The 17,123-nt window shown below is 41.8% G+C and overlaps 1 protein-coding gene across 9 annotated transcripts in view; it reads right to left on the reverse strand.

Moving 5' to 3' along the window:
- QTMAN (queuosine-tRNA mannosyltransferase) overlaps positions 1–15,400 on the reverse strand; it is a 189,950-nt gene extending 174,550 nt beyond the window's left edge. For 7 of the 9 annotated variants that reach the window (XM_076343129.1, XM_076343131.1, XM_076343126.1 and 4 more), the window contains exon 1: positions 4,978–5,062. The gene's annotated coding sequence lies outside the window, so the exon portion shown is untranslated. Of the gene's footprint in view, positions 1–4,977; positions 5,099–5,131; positions 5,197–15,368 lie in introns of those variants that run through there. The other 2 variants (XM_076343133.1, XM_076343125.1) reach the window with 2 other exon arrangements.
- Positions 15,401–17,123: the final 1,723 nt, after the last annotated feature.

The following is a 17,123-nucleotide window of genomic DNA, read 5'->3' on the forward strand; positions in this document are numbered from 1 at the left end:
AAGTGGCTATTAGGGTATTAAAAGCTTGGGGGAGAGAGGGTGGGATTGAAGGCTCGGACTAGCAAACTTTTCAGTTTGTTATATTTTCATATAAAAACTTTGACCCTCTGACCTTATGCAACGCTTGGAAAAGAGACAGCTACAGCCAGGAGGGCAGGAACAAAACCACGTTATCAGTAGGCAGCCGTAGAGGATGACTGCTGCTACTCTAAATTTTATCTTAAAATCTTGTGACAGTAAGTTGCGAAGGGTGTTTTCTCTCCACGTCTCTCGGATGACTGGGATTTAAGGACCCAGTTACTTTTCTGATCTCAGGGACTACCAGTTAAGGCCTGAAACACCGTAAAACATGTATGTCAGACAGGCTTTCATTCCATACTACAGAGGTACAACAGAAGGACCTCATCAGAAGTAGGTGCTCCTCCTTGATAACACAGTACACTACTGTGTCAAAACAACATCACTAACATTTGAGATTCAACACATCCATCACTCCCTGTAACCTGCTCAGCAGAATGACCTGCTTGGAAGAGCACGTTTCACTAGATCTTCCAAGGAGTCAGGGCCAGAAAGATACGCACTCAAAATGGAGACTTGAAAAAAATATAGCAATTAAAGATCCCATAACACTTTCACGGACTACTCCTTGGTTGAAAATAAAGCTCAGTAACGTAGAGAATTTATGATTTTTATTGACAACACAAAATAGCTTTGTGTACTAGAGACAGACTGAATGGAATCACATCCATTTGCTTTCATGCAAACTCTCACTTAGTATGAGTTACATGCAAACACAACACGTAACAGAAAGACTATGTGTACACGAAGACATCTGACTTCTCATTCATAAATGTGTCCAAGTCCTAATTAGAATAAAATCATTTAGTTCCTGAGTCTCTGAAAGGACACACCTATGTTAAGTGATGAGAACTCCAAAGCCAAACTACCACCTTGAGAAACGCTATAGTCTTACCGGTTTACACTCACCTTTTCCATTTTTGCAGAGACTAACTGCACAAATAGCATCCAAACAATTATGATTTGTGACCTTTTAACATAAATGGTAATTTCTTAGACTAGTTCTTTTATATTCCATCCCATGTTCTTCCAAATAAGAGCTGCCCAAAAATACTTTGCATGAAAAACTAAATGTTCCCAGTGACAACTCTGATCACGTCATTCTTTGCACATGAACATTAAAAGATGCAACAACAGAAAAAAAACCACTATTCTTATAACTTCAAGACTAAATCCTAAATATAGTAAGTTTTCAAATTGTCTTTCCTAAAATTCAAATAATATGTTCATCGCTTTAACCAAAAGCTAGCAAAGTGCAACTTCTATTGTGCTGCAGGCCACAAAGTGAGTGTTCTTTATTTGAATCATGGATGGATGAAGATGAAAAGTAGTTTTTGAAAGTTTACAACAGTTCTGACACTACTGTGTGTTCCTCGTTACAAGTTATCCCTGTCTATTTATTAGACTTAATCCAGACCTTTTACTACCTTCAAAAAGATAGTTTTCATCAGTTCTTCATATCTTTATACCTAACCACGGGAAATTGCATAGAATATGGGCAGAGGCCCCAGCTGAAAAGAGGGGAGCGGGCTGAGAGGAGGACTGCAGCAGCTGCTTCAGTCAGGCTGGAGAGGCTGTGGTTTAAGAGTAACATTTGGTAATGAATTTTGTCTTTAGCACAGCACTCAGGTGATGTTTGTTTTCTTATTATTTGCCTACCCAAAGTAACCATTCTGCTACATAAAAAAGTAGCCAAGTAAGGGGAAATTATTAGAAGCCCTCCCTCCTCTACTCCATCTTAGACTGATGCATCTCCACCAGCACTGCTTCCAGTACTTCACAGCAGAGAGTTGTATTTTGAAGAATTCCATAGGATTCACAAGCATTTCTTTACCCCAAACGAAGCCTTCCCCAAAATTAAACTGTTCTTATACCTGAGACTGGATATTGCCAACATGCTAAATGGTTTTAAGAGCCAGTGTCTTGAACAAGTTAGAAACAGGAATTTTATACTAATTTCTGGGAATTGTTTGGTTTCTTACTAACCGGGTTGTGCATACTTGCCTGTGGCAGTCTTCATAAGTCCTGTAAATTTAGACACTGGTTTTACAGTTGGAAAAATAAAGTCTCAATTATGAAGAGATTTCAATATTTAAAAATCTTTTATGTTTGACATTCTGAAAAATATATTACCAGCTTTAAAGTCAGTCTTTACACACATAGGATTAGAGAACAAAATACCGTATGCTGAGATGCAAATACAGGTCTACAACGTGACCATAGGTACATTATTTTGTCGCAGTGTAAACACCAGCCTTCAGCAAATGTCCATGACATCTGACTGTGCAACTACCCGGAGGAGCCATCACGACTGCAAACTCTGCTACTCCTACAAGCAATGAATTTTCTATACAGCACCTGAAGGGGTAAGGAGAGCCTACAACTGATTCTGGAGCTTCCCAGATGATCCCAGGATGCTAAGGCAGAGGTGAAAACGTAGATAGTCTGTCACCACATGCAACAGAGTCTTGCAGGAGGGGGAACAGACGAAGCCCTGACCTTTCTGCAAGCTGCCGTGGCTCAAACGTATAGGTAAGGCAACATCAGACATAGTGACTGCTGCTGTTTTCAAAGACCTCACACTTGACACTTTGAAGGCTAAAGCCTCTGTTGCTAGCAAAGCCCTTTACAAAGATCTTTTTTCCTTCTTTCTTCAGATACTGTTTGCTGTGGGATAACAGAAGCAGCTTCCAACTTAGATGATTCTTCAAAGGACTCTAAGAAACACCTAGAGATCTTGCAAGATGATGGACACTAGTACCAGGGTATGAAACGCCTACGCTGCAAAGATGATCTTAAACAAGACGTCCAAGCCTGGACATGCAATTACGTGTCCCAGAATGAGAAACACCAACTAGAAATCCAGAGCCACTTAGCTTGAAATCACACAGGAATTACTCGCGAGATGTCATCCTTACAAAAAAGCATCCAGTTAAATGACAAAGCAAGCATGGACTTTCCTGGCAACTCTCAGGACTCCCTAAATACTCCCTCGTGCATTAACACCACATACAGTTTAAAACACCATCAATAAAACCTTCATATAACGGCATCCCACTAATTCTTCCAATTCATTCTTTGCATACATGCATATGTACAAAGACTTTACATGTGTATATGAAAACTCAGTAAAATAAAGCTAAGATGACATGAGCTGCAACACAGGATTTTTTTTTTTAAACTACGAGGAAGAATCAAACCAATAATTCTGTAATTTGTTTTCCCACTATTTAAAATGGTTTCTGTACACCTTCTTTGTGAAATAAGCTGAGTAATAGTTAAGTCATCACAACATTTTTCAAACACTTACCACTACGCACTGCTGATAAAGAAGCTTTCATCCTATAACCACTAAAACTTTTCCTCTCAAAGCAAGACATAAGCAGAGGCTTAGTCACTATTCACATAGCAGAATTACAGAAGTTTTTGGTAAACTGCTCAGAAAATTCAAAAAAATGTATTATCTCTCAAAGCAAAATACATTGCATTTGGAAGACACTTGCTCTCAGTACTGAATAACACTTGTTATATACCTGAAGAGGTTTCTCAAGTGAGCCAAATCCCCCCAGCAACTCTGGGCTGTTACTACACTGATCAAGTCAGCTTCACACGTGTTAAAAACATGGAAAGCAAGAAATAAAGGTAGAGTCTTAATGTATCAACAGCTTCTTCTGATTTCATAGACCGCATTAAAAGAATAAACATTGAAAATCCTGGCCATACATTAAGGCAATTCTTACACCCAAACAATTTGATAATGTAACAGTGTGTATCAAGCCAGTTTTTTCATAAATTATGATCTAAACAGAATACTAGTCAATTCACCAAAAGATATCAAAGATACCCCTTTATTACAAATGATCCAAGTATCCCCCTTCAGGCTACGGCTATCAGAAAGCATTTAGTTAGCTCCCAAGCCAATATTTTTCTTATCTGTTTTATTATGAAACTATAACACATTTTCAATAACTTTTAGCTTTGCTATACAGAGCAACAAATAATTTCCCAGAACCCTTTGGAAAATCTGACATGCGAAATGATTCTCTAGTCAACTTGTGTATTATTAAGCTGAAAAAACGTGTATCAGATCATTTGAGGGAACGGGAAAGTATTGGGAGCTTCAGGACAGATGGACGAACTTCAGGTCATATAAAATACTACCAAGGCTGTATTTGAAGAAAAATGTGAAAGTTCGTGAAAGCGCCCCGGGTGAAAATACTTTGTGTTGCTAAGAAACATCATCCCTGATGATGGATGAATTAAATTGTCTGTTAGTAGAGCCAACTCCAGGCATCCCTCGTTTATTAGTAGAATGTTTTCTTGTACCAGTAATTTATTTCAACAGCTACGTACAAATAAAAAGCCCTACCTTTAAATGAAACTGAGAATTTCAAACTTGCATAATTAATGCTAGAAAACAGAACAGAGTTCACATCTCGAACAGAATAACTACATTTTCAAAGTTTACATTTTTAAATGTAGTATTAATACATCCAAACAATTAAGAACTTATTTTAGGATAGTCTGCAATGAAATATACTGTTCAACTTCCAAAATTGCTCTATATACAATCCAGTGAAGAATAAAACTCTTCAAATATTTCTAACTACTAAACAACATAAATATTCAGGTAATCAAATTGTAACCATCACTGAGAGAAAAGCATATTCATTTGTCATGTATTGTTATGATGACACCAACATAAAAACTAAGCATGGAGGAAATAATGCAAGCCACCTGCTTTTCTCATTTGGAAGTTGTCTTCATGCTTCATCCAGCTCCTCTTTTAATATATTACTTACATTCTGCAGAAGAAACAGCCTGTATTCGTGAACTTACAGCAGTATATCTTTCCACTTCTGAAGTATGCGTTTTCTGTTGAACTCCCACAGAGCATACCTGTTTTGCCTGCCGTGCACTGTGTTAAGTGAAGTCCTTTCAAAAAGGTTATAGCTGGAGCAGAGGAGGGCCACCGGTTTGCCTCTTCCCACAGGCTGCACAACAGGCCAGAGGAGCTCTCCTGAAGGGGGAAAGAAAAGCAAGCACATCTCACCTGGCACAGCCTTCGAGAGCAGGATGCAACAGCAGAGGTGAAGCACAGCAAGCAGGGAGCCCCAACGTAAGCAGGCGAGTCCTGAGATCAGAAAGTAGACATATGACCGCTGCTCAGAGATGATGGAATAGGGTAGGGTTTTCTTAATAACTCAGAGGAATATGCAGAATTTCATGCCACAGAGAAACCAACACGGTCGCTGTACTGAGAATAAACCAAGGGCAAAGACCGATTTTGCAAGAACACAGTTGGCAAAGGCGTGAATCATTAAAGAAAACAAGTTTTAATTTGTCTGATGGCAAGGCTTTGGGGTTTTTCTTCCTATTATTCTAGACTCTGTTCTAATAAAGATTCCAAGTTAGAAGGCCCAAGTTTTAGCACTGGAGAGTTCAATTTAAGGGAAAAGGTGAAAAACCCTCTATAAACTGTTCTTTGGATCCCATCACAGCTTCCAAGTCAGAAAGTACCATGCACAGTTAGGTGAGTATGAGGCCACATACTCAGCTAGTCAATACACAGAGGCAACCATAGAGGTTCTTCTTGCCAAATAACGCCACCAGGAGAAGAGTTACCACTGGAGAGTCTGAGAAAAAGTATTTAATAATGATACCAATTTGGCTACACTACAGGAGATGTGCTTCTTGTGGGCCTAATAAGGAAGAGCTTTACAATCTGAGCAGAAGCATTTCAAAACCTCAAAGGACATGTCTTATCTACACCACTTCTGGTTCTGGAATCCCAGAAATCCTGAAGACAGAAGGCAGATCAGACTGCAGCTTTCCTAGGCACAGATGTTGCAATCACATCTGCCTTAACCATAAGCCACGGTCCTCGCTACTTTCCAACTCTAGCAGCATCTGAGTTGCTACGTTTTTGAAAACATCAGTGCAGAGGACAAGATAAAGTGTTTCTGATCACATCAGGTATACTAAAACACTAACATAAAAGAAAAACGTCTGCTGATTATGTTCCAAGCAAATAGCATGAAAGAAAGGGTTTTGAAGCAGAGATAGCCTTTCTTCCCCTCCTCCCTTGTCTACATGATTCACAAAATAACACTTACTTCAAATAATGAGATCTGTTTGATCAAATATATATATATTTTTTTTTTTTTAAAGTGTTGATCTAGCAGCCATGAAGAATGACCATTTGTGTATGGATGCATCTCAAGTTACTCAGAGAAGGGTGCACATGTATATTTATCCAACTAATTACAGGTGACTTTTGCACACCACTCTGAGGAACTGAACCACCAAATCTGCACCAGGTGTGCAGAACCATGTAAACCTTCTCCAAGGTTTTTTTTTTTCCTTTTATCTCACTAAAGATTCCCTCCTTAAACACCTATAGCTACAAGAAGTCTGACTTAATTTGTCCAGCTCCAAGTTCCCCAGTACAAGACATACCCAAGCAAGACCAGCAAAAGGCCCCAAATACAACGAAGGGGTCAGAGCACAACCCGGCCATTCTGCGACTCCAAAGTTCGGGTCTGCATCAAGGTACAGGTTGCAGGACTCCAACCATAATAAGCTTTTTTCCTCTTGGCCCTCACATCATAAAGCAGACAGCATTTTCAGTGCAGAATTATTTAATGTTTTCATTTATTATGTGGATGATGAACAACATACTTGCAAAACTTTGTAGTTACCTGGGAAGGGCTGTAAGCATTCTGGGAAGCAGAGTTAGAATTGAAAAAAGTAGGGCTAAGTGATTAACAGCAGAACTGAAACTGGGCGTTTAATACTGAATTCAATGCAAAAGTGAAAAATTAATTTGAATATCTATTAACAGGGGCATCATATGCAAAAGATGGTAAGATCTATTCTGTTCATCACTGATACTGACTAAGGTTGTACATCGTGTTCAGGTCTGGATAAACAGATGTAGGAAACCAAGAAAAGCTCAGAAGAAAACCTAAGCAATCAGGGAAAGTTAAAGGGAAAACAGGCTTGCTGAGTACAGAAAAAAAGAAGAGTAAAGAAAAAGGGTGCGGGCTTCAAAATAGGTTAACAGCAGTTACAGAAATGATGAACATGTCCCACTACTGCAATATCCACTGCAAAAAACAAAAAAACCCACAACACACACACAAAGCTTAAGGGTTTAGGAAGAAAAATTAGAATGGTATTAGAGGAAATATGCTACCTCTAGGGATAGTTCAACAACGGATTAGGTTATGGAGGGGTTACACAAATCTTCACTGATTGTTTTTAAGACCTGGTAAGATGAACAAATCAGAAACCGTCTATACATATCTATCTGGCTTTATGATGAACACTACATCCTCACTCATACAGTGCAGGGCCTTGAGAGTAAAGCGGATGACCTCCAGAGATCTGTGTTTTCTTTTCTAAACCCAAAGGCTGTACGAGTTTAGGCTCCTGCCGGGCAAATCAGCAGGTGACTTGACTGCTCCTTAGAGCTCCAAGCAGGCTTTTGATATCTCTTTTTTCTAAATAGCCAAGGCAGTCTGGGATTGACAATTTTCTATCACATCAAGCACGCTACCTTAAATATGAAGTACTCTGAATGATCCACTGGGGAAATAAAGTCAAAGTACAGAGAAGGCAACGGCAACTGATCCCGGGAATCCAGTCCTGAGAAGGAAATCAAAACTGGCAAATTGGGCAAGGATGCACATCCCATTAGTACCTAGAAATACAGGTCGTTATTTTTGCTTCTAGCACCTACAATAAATAAGCCTTAATAAAAAGAAGTATTTAATAAAGTACTTAGAGAAATAAGGAGGGAAGGTTTGACGTTTCTAAGCTTATTTTCACAGCGGTATGAAAGGAAATGAGGTAGAGTCAGAGCTAATTCTCCTTATATAATTTCACATGGAATGATTAGTTCTGCCCCAACAGTAACAGCTTTCCAGAGGGTCCTACTTGTCGCCAAGATTGCATACAGATGCTCTAAGTGTAGCTTCCCTATTCTCCACTGACAACCAACTTAAAAGGCCAATATAATATTCATTTTACTATAGAATGAAATTCACAGCATGAATAGTAAAATAATGTCACAGCTACCATGAAACTGCAGTTGCGTGTTGGAGGTTGCGACTTTTAAAAGTTTAATCATGAAACAGTTTCACGAAGAGGAACGTGCAAAGTAGCTTTCTGCTTTAGCAATGTCCTGTGGTCGTTAAGGATGTCTAAGAATGGCATAAGCTGTGGTCTGACAACGAGAGGGCAAAGGCATCGAGGTGCATTCCTGTCACATGTCCCTGCTGATTTTTTTTTTTTTTAAACAAGGCAGGTTTTCAACCATTACTGTGCTGAATGCCCCCCTCTCTTAAGCCTGATTAGGAAAGACATTCCACATGCATGGGGCTGCTGAAGGTGGTGGAATTCTGTAAGTCACCTGGGTTGCTTTTGGGTGAAATACCAATTACTGGCAATTCATCTCAAGAAAGCCAACAAAAACAACCCCAGAAGAGACATCACTCAGCCCAACGGTGAACACATCACATGGATAATCCTAAAACTTCTTGCAAAAACTCGTAACAGGTATTAGTAATTTTATAAAGCACTGTAGTGTTTTATATTTAATCCTTGAATAGACACTAGTAGAAAAGCCATATTCAATTCCAAAATTCCTACTGCAAGTTCCAGCTCAGCTACTACTATTCCTTTAAAAAATATACTGTTTTTTAAAGGATATATAAATACACATTTTTCCAGGGAGAGATAGCCTACCTTAGTAAATTTAACTATCAACAGAAAACCTAAATAACTCCCCAGAATAGCATGCCAAATAATATTATAAGAACTTTAAATGTGTATATTTTGCACTTATTAGTACAACCGTTTTACAAAAGACCTACAGATTAAATACAAAGCACGCTATTAGTTTTAGGCACAAGAATGACCAATTTTTTATGCCTTGCCAGAAAGAATGACTAATTAGGCCAGCACCACTGTACAGTCATTTCCATAAATCCTGCCTTTACATTTAAATCACAACCAAAAAGAAAACTGACTTAATGATAACAAAAGCATATATTTCTTGTTAAAGTTTTCTTAAAGCAACATTAGGACAAGCAATTATTTTCTAAAGCCAACAAGATGATGTTATTGTTTATTTGGAGAACTTTAATTTATCTCAAACCACACACAAAGTTATACCCAGAAGTTTACTATATTAAACTGCAATCCAGTAGACAGACAAGGTGAATGGCAAAACTTTCAACCGGGAAATCACAAAACACAGAATTTCACTGCTGGATTACTTATTCTGTAAAGTCATCCTACAGCATATTCCCTGTGTAAACCTTGAAAACAACAGGAGTATGAAAGATGCAGTATGTCCAACTATTTGTTGAATTTTTGTTTTCTGGAATATCTGTATGCAAAGTAAATATCAAAGCAGAAAGATATATAGGAAATATGACGCTGAGCATCAGATGAGGATCTGTACTTCAATTAAAAGATTTTAATTTTTCCATGATGGAAAAGATGGTGCTTCTGAGAAAGCACCTGTTTAATTATATGCACCAGGCAAGATACTTACAAAAAAAACCCCTTATTTTCACAATGCAACATGGACTTTATTCCTATTTTATTTACAAAGCTGTCACTCAGTAAATAAACCACTATGAAAACAGAATCAAGATCTACATTGCCAAATAATCCAAAATAATGTCATTAATGCGCAACTCTGAGGCTTTTTTCCCTCCAAACCAATCTGGCTGGAAAGAACAGGAAGAGGATATTTTTTCTAAGAGCTAGTCCTAGCAATGGAGTTATCTTCACCGTTCCTTCTCCCAAATATTCTGCCACTACAGTCACGTACCATCATTGCTTTATCAAATTACTCTATTCTGACTTTTCAGCATTCACATACATTTACTCTTGCACATATGCACAAAGCTTTGCAATATTCTGGAAGTTCTTCCATATAATGGCTTTATAACAGTTCTGTTTCTATTACCTAGGTTTTATTAGGCCTTAAGAGGACAAACCAAAACTCTCAGTTCTCTGAAGGAGAAGCTTCTTCTCTTTGTCTTTTCAGATTGAGAAAAATACCAAACGGCAACAGCGAGGTCTTCATCCTTCATTCCAACACACCTGACCACTGAATTCTGCCAGGGTGAGTAATGCCCATCATGGAACATCAATTCAGTAAATCTTCCATCCCAGAGAAGGAATAAAAAACTGCATCATATTAAATCTGAATCCAACTACTTAGGCATGAACTTAAGGGGTGTAGGGTTCCCCCCCCCCCCCCTCCCGATGACAGCTTCTAATAATGACTACGAAAAATCTTGCACTCTGGATGGTACTTTATTCATCAAGGCCACGATCACCACGAGCTCTCTGTTTCCAGAGGCATGGCCAAAGTAACCTTTTTAAGGACCGCTGTTGTACCTCTAAGAGGAAAACATTCCCACAATATTTATGGCAATATCATACTTGTACCATCGAGCGTCATTAACATAGACAACCTGTTGCACAAACATGGCATCTGACATTAATTTTTTTCAACAATTTAGCAAAACTACAACAATTTGGCAAAATCAAGGTATGAAGATGATATTAAATCCAGTTGCATCTGAATTGCCAACGAGAAAACTTCCACTAATCACATATGTATTAAATTTTGCACATGTGTTTGATTCATGTAAACCTACACACACACAAATATCTAAATCAAAGCTGCTTATACAGCACTAACTTACTTTGGGATTTATGCATCTCAACTGTTTGCGTTCTTTCTGTGCCGTAACCCTAACAAATAATTATTCAGGGGAAAATAAAACAAAGCACACTTAGTGTCTGGCCTTGCCTGCTTTCCTCCAAGTTCTGCATTTCATCATTAATTTTACATATTTCACTGTTAATTTTAGACATTCTTCCAGTTCTCATTTGGACATCAAAGAGTTACTCATACCCAAAATACCTGCAATCTGAAGTATTGGCTTCCCAACTTATTGTCATTTATAACTTGAAAAGATCTTTGATTTCTTGCCTACAGGAAATACTGTGGATCAAAAATAAAACACATATATATACGCTCCCATATATATGGGGTCCAGGATTTAGGATAATAGACTGTTTGGAGACATGGTTTTCAGATTTAGATTTCATACTCTCTCTGGTGCTTCACACATTTATTTTTACTTTCGCATCTGACATGCAGCAATATGGCTAGCTAAGGTGTACATTTAAGACATACTTTGATATATATCTATTCAGAAGCGAAATTCACACCGGGGTATGTGTCCTTACAGCACTAAGGCACTGCTTCACCACTGCTAACCGCACCGCTTACTGATGGCTGGGGGCAGGAGGAGGCAGGATCTCTAGAGCCTCTCGTTAACAATTCTGCCACCAAAGATTAAGATGATTTTCCTGCTTTACAAACTTGGTAGAGAACATTTCTCACATACAAATGGAAAATAATCCCATGGTAGCCAATGTATTCCTAAAATGCGTGCTGTATGGGTTCCCAACAGCCTTGCTTATATATTCAGTTTGTTCTCCACTTTTGTATTTTTTTTTTTAAATTAGCAATATTAATAAGTTATACAACTAGTCCCAGACAATGAGATACTCACTCTGCTCAAGTTGGCAAATCATTTGCCTTGGTTTTGTTACTACTCCCACTACACAACGGCTTATGTCTCAAGCAGTAGTACACAGAAGCACTCAAATAGAGCAGTCAATATTAAGGTCCCGTTATCTACACCAATATCACTAAAAATCAAACCTTAAAATCTATTTCAGTATGTTTCCTTACAACAGAATACAATTCTGTTCACACAGGAATGTGTATGTTATGTATGTTTCTTCCGAGCACACAGTTTAGGACCCAATTTATATCAAAACAGCAGTTCTTTAACTCAATTATTTAACCCTGTAAGATGTCAAGTCTTTGCACAAGACTTCCTCTTTGCAACTGAAAGAGCTAATACATGAGAATATTCCACATTGAATATTTGCTTCTCAACAGCTGCAGGAAAAACGCCTTATCGCAATGGGTCTCCCAATCTGAACTACATGGGACTGCATCATATAAACATACTCTGATCTTGTGAAGCCAAACAATGCAGTATATATGGTTTTTTTTTTTATAAGTTAGATTCCAGCTGGCCACACGAACAGTAAGGAATTTAAATACAGCAAATACTTCTAAAACTACTGGCCTTCTCTACATCAGGAAGCGCCTGGTGTGATCACAGCTTACAGCAGCCATTCAGTTTTTGCCCCAGCAGTTTATTCCAGGAGCCCCGAGTGAAAGAAAGTACACACTGGTAAAGTGCTGTTTTGACGATAAAAACGTCTATCTAGAAATTTTCACCAGTGCAGGATATCGGTCAGAGACCATAAACCCTCACTGCTCTGATCAAAACAGAAAATTAGAGAAGTCCGTGCTGTAGATTGGGTCAGAGGCCTAAAATGCTCAAGGAACGTGGCTCTTCTTGGAGCTATGGGCAACGTCAAACGCTGCAGTCATAGGGTGTAGAAAACGTTTATAAAAAGCTAAACCAGGCACTTTTTGTTTTCATATTCTCAAATTTTATTGAGCAGAAATGTTTGAGGATAGTTTATTACTTTTACCGGCCACTCTAAAATGGGCCTCCAGCCAAACAGGTCTTTAAAATATGTCTATATTTTAGTTTTAAAACAACATTAAGGAAGTTGTATAACTTTTACATTAGAGTCTAAGTGACTTAGCAGCAGAAGTGACACGTTTCAGCTGTAACACAGGCACTTTGCAAGCTATGGGCACGACTTCCCCAACAGTACTAGTCGCACTCGGTACTGATCCTATCACAGCAGGGAGATCCACAAGGGTTAATTAACAGGTGTTTAACTCGTGGCAAATCCCAAAAGACTGAAATTCAGGAGATGTTTGCTGGTATCATGTTAGTGACTCGTGCCAAACGCCTTCCCTCATTCAGGCTAAACTCCGTGGGACAAGACCAATCCACCATGTGCTGTTCTTGCCTTCACAGGGCTTTACTGCACTACTCCAAGGGCAATAATTGACAGTAGTTGTAACAATACTACCACATGAGAAGTCAAATTGTGCATTTATCAGTGTAGGGAGGAATTCTGTACCGTATTTGTAAAGCACCAACACCTTGAGGTGGAGAGTGGGTTTGCTCCCTGGGTTTTACTGCTGCTGTTGACCTGCCAGCTAATAATTAGACCGGGAAACTGGAAAGTTTGTCAAGCCCAAGGTATTGCACTATTGAGTGATCCTCACCTTTTTGTATGCGGTAGGCATATAAACCCAAAAAAAACCAGCACTGTATTAAAAAATCCTGCCTTTAACTGATTTGTGCAATCTGGATTCATAGCATTTAAACTTGTGTCAGAAAGTATTCTTCCCATGTATTTTACTATGCCTGGTCTTAGAAGAAGAAAAAAAAAAAAAAGGTGAAGCAAGAAGAATACAGTCTACATTAGGTCTCAAAAGCTCCAATTAAAATTCAATACTGTACTTTGTATGGAGGCTCTTTACATGAAAACCCTGTCATGGTTAAGATTTAAGGTTAACCAGGTTAATAGAGTCCAATAAAATAGCTCTATTTAATTATGCCAACATTGTTATAAGCCACACTAAAATTCCCTACTCATCTTTACCTATTGGGCTAAACTCTGAATCATGGTAACGTACACCCACTTCTCGACAACCAGAAAACCCTACCACGAAGTAAGCTTCAAACTCGTTCCCCCGCTTCTTAAAAAAAGTGCATGCATTTGCACCTCAAATGGTTTCTTTCCTCCAGTCTTCTACTCCAATCATCACACAGTCATGTGTTAAAAGACTTGTGCAGACCTGCCAAGTCCCATTCATCTGAGACACTTTCCTAAAGTTGGGATTCGTTTACAAAGTATATTTAAGCAGCTCCTCTGCTATGAAGCGTTCTGTCACATGACATTTTTAGCTTAGAATAATAAAAACAAAATCCTAAAATCTACACATACTGCAAAATTGAAGGGGGGTTTTATGTTTTTGTTTTCCCTGTTCTATAAAGCAGACACTATGCCACCACAGAGATCACAATTTTTCCAGACAGTTTTACCTAGCAGAACTATTTCTACATATTAACATTTTAATTGTGCTACAGTGACACTTGGAATGAAATTGGGTTCAAATTTTGCAGCTCACTTTGTAACTGCTTACGAAAAGCAGTCCCTGCCCCGCACAGCCCGTATTTAAAAAAAAAAAAGTGTCTTTAGAAAATAACCCACACAAACGCATTTTAAATGCTCAGGGATTCGGGGGGGGGCCGCGGCGGGGCCGGGGGCTGACTGGGGCCTGGCGGGCAGGGCACGTCCCGACGGCGGCTCCCCCGCAGCCACTTGCCCCGAGCCGGGCTCAGGGAAGCCAGGCCCAGGGGAGCCAGGCCCGGCCAGGCCGCGCTCCCCTCCCCGGCTGCCCCGGGCCCCGCAGCCCCGCGTCCGCCGGGGGCCGCCCAGGAGAACGCCAGGGAAAGGGGTCGGAGGCTGCCGGCAGGCCCTGCCCGCCCCTCCCGGCCCCGGCAGCTGCTCCGCGGGGCCGAGGCGCGGGCAGCCATGTTAGGGCCGCCGGGGAGGCGGCACCCCGTGCCGGCAGCGGCTGCTCCGCCGCCGCGACCGCTCCCCGGGGAACGGCCCCTTCCCGCGGCGGCCGCCGCAAGGCCGGGCGGCCCTCCCCCCACTTCCCGGAGGCCTCCGCCAGGCCCGCGGAGCCTGAGGGGGGGCCGGGGCGACGGCTGCCCCCGACAGCGCCTCCCGCGCCGCAGGTGCCGGGGAGCCACGTCAGGCGGAGCGCGCAGCCCCGCGTCCGACGGCGGCGAGCCGGCTACCCTCGCCTCCCCCCGCCCCGCCGAGCGGAGCGGGGCTCGCCGGGCCGGGCGCCCCCTCTCCTCCCTCGGAGCGCCGGCCGCCGCCGGCCCTCGCCCCCGTCCTCCTCGCCCGGCCCCGGGCCGAGCGCCCGCCCCGCCGCTCCGCGCTGACCCCTTCCTTCCCTCCCTCCCTCCCTCCTGCCTGGCTCGGGCGGCCCCGCTCCTTACCCCACCCAGAGGGAGCTCACCTCCTCCTCCTCCTCCTCACTCCCGCCTGGAGACCGTCGGCACCGACGCGCCGGCGTCCCGGCCCCTCCCTCCCCTCGGCGCGCAGCAGAGCCAGCCTCCCCCTGCCGCCAGCCGGGCCCCCTCCTTCCTCCGCCCGCGGCCCAGGGCCGGGCCGGGCCCCGCCGCGGACCGCTGGCCCTCGGGCCCGCCGCCGCCCGACAGACCCACCCTGCCCGCGGGGCTCGGGCCCGCCCGTCGCTTGGGGAAGCCCCTTCTGCGGGGGCAGCTCCCCGGCACCGACCGAGCAGAGAGAGAGGCCTCCCCGCCGGGCCTGCCGCGGCTCGCCCGCCGTCCGGAGCCCGGCCGCCGGACCGGGGAATAGAGAGAAGGAAACTGAGCGGAGCGAAGCGGTGGAAGGGGAAACAAACCATTTGCTGCGGTGGCTGCAAAGCAAGCGGCTGGGCCACTCGAAAGAGTGCAGGGCTGGGTGGGAGGAATAAATAACAGGGGACTATAGACCAAGTGGACTAAGGAAAAAAAAAATTACAAAGATGCTTCTGAGAGAGGCAGATGAAAGGAGAGAAAACTCAGGGCTGTTATCAGTGTACACGAGTAGGAGGTGTGTGGTTTTTCCCTGATAAATCAAACCTTTTCAGGTGGTGTAACTCCTGGGAGAGGCCGGGCAGGTGTTAGTGTCACAGCCTGGTTTGTGAGCCCTCTTCTTCTGCCACAATGGATAACAAACCTCTCCAGCAAAACTTCTCAGAGGAGGAGTGTTTGTCACGCTGACTCAATTTAGCGTGGTGTTATCTTTGGTATGTAGATGTAAATGTGTTTTTTTTTTTTTTTTTTAATAGGAAGTCAAAATGAGTAATATGTAATGGAGTGGTAAAGCAAAATTTCCAGAGAGTACAGCTGTGAGAAGCGTCAAGACCAGTAACTTGAGGAATTATATATTTTCTCCTACTCTGGCTAATCAGTTATTATGAAAGCGTGACGAGAAGGCTGATTTGCATGAGAAATACCCTTGGGATAATGCAGCATTTTGTTTCACAATTTTCTAGGTTCAAAAAACTCACTAAAGTTGTTTTCCAATCGTTTTCCACCTTCCTGCACCTCTGAATTCCTGATACTATCAAGCTATGGAAATGCCAAAATGTCACAAGGCAAGCAGTTCTTCCTGTTATTTTTTTACCTAGGCAGAAGTGGTAAGACCCGAAAGTCTTTTAATATTTATCACTCACATTATAAATAATTTTATAAATATAAGATCTCGTCTTTCAGACATTGTCAGACAGGGTGAGAGATGAGGAGACCTTCAGTCCAGCTGAATAATTCGCCCCCGGCGTGTGCTGGAACACAGACAAACAGGATGTTTTATCCCCAATTTATGGATAGAAAAATTGAGGCGAGGAAGTGAAGGCATTCATTTTTCAAGCGTAGAAGTGCTCATTTGTAAGCAGGCAATTTAGGCTTGAACTTTTTTTTCGCTTTTTTTGAGGAAAAGCACCGTGTATATACAGTTCCCATTGAAATTACACTTGAGGCACCCAAGCAGAAAGACTTTGGCCATACTCTTTTGGGGTCCCGCAGCCCTAATCCCATGTTCTAATTGGCCAGTAATCTGTGGACAGATATTGTAACAGTTCCTTTAGAATATTTTTCTACTTCTCACTCATTTGCATACTAATGGTATAAAAATAGGCACTTCCTGCCAGTAATTAGTCGGAGCCCAGAATTTAAAGAAAGAAAAAGACCACAGCATTATGGTAGACGGATGGTACTGAGGAAGCTGCAAAAAAGAGTCACTTCTCTGGTGCTCAGAGAGTGCCTTTAATTTAGAGTTCAAGGCTGGCAACTCTGTTAACCTCTGTGTGACAGGGATTAACTGTTTGCTTGGCCTAATAACTTTGCCTCTAATGAGCCCCTCTAACTTTTTTCACGGCAAATCACTCTATCTGTCCTGCACCCAGTCTTGCTGCT

Source organism: Aptenodytes patagonicus, chromosome 6 (genome assembly GCF_965638725.1).
Source record: "Aptenodytes patagonicus chromosome 6, bAptPat1.pri.cur, whole genome shotgun sequence".
Lineage (NCBI taxonomy): Eukaryota > Metazoa > Chordata > Aves > Sphenisciformes > Spheniscidae > Aptenodytes > Aptenodytes patagonicus.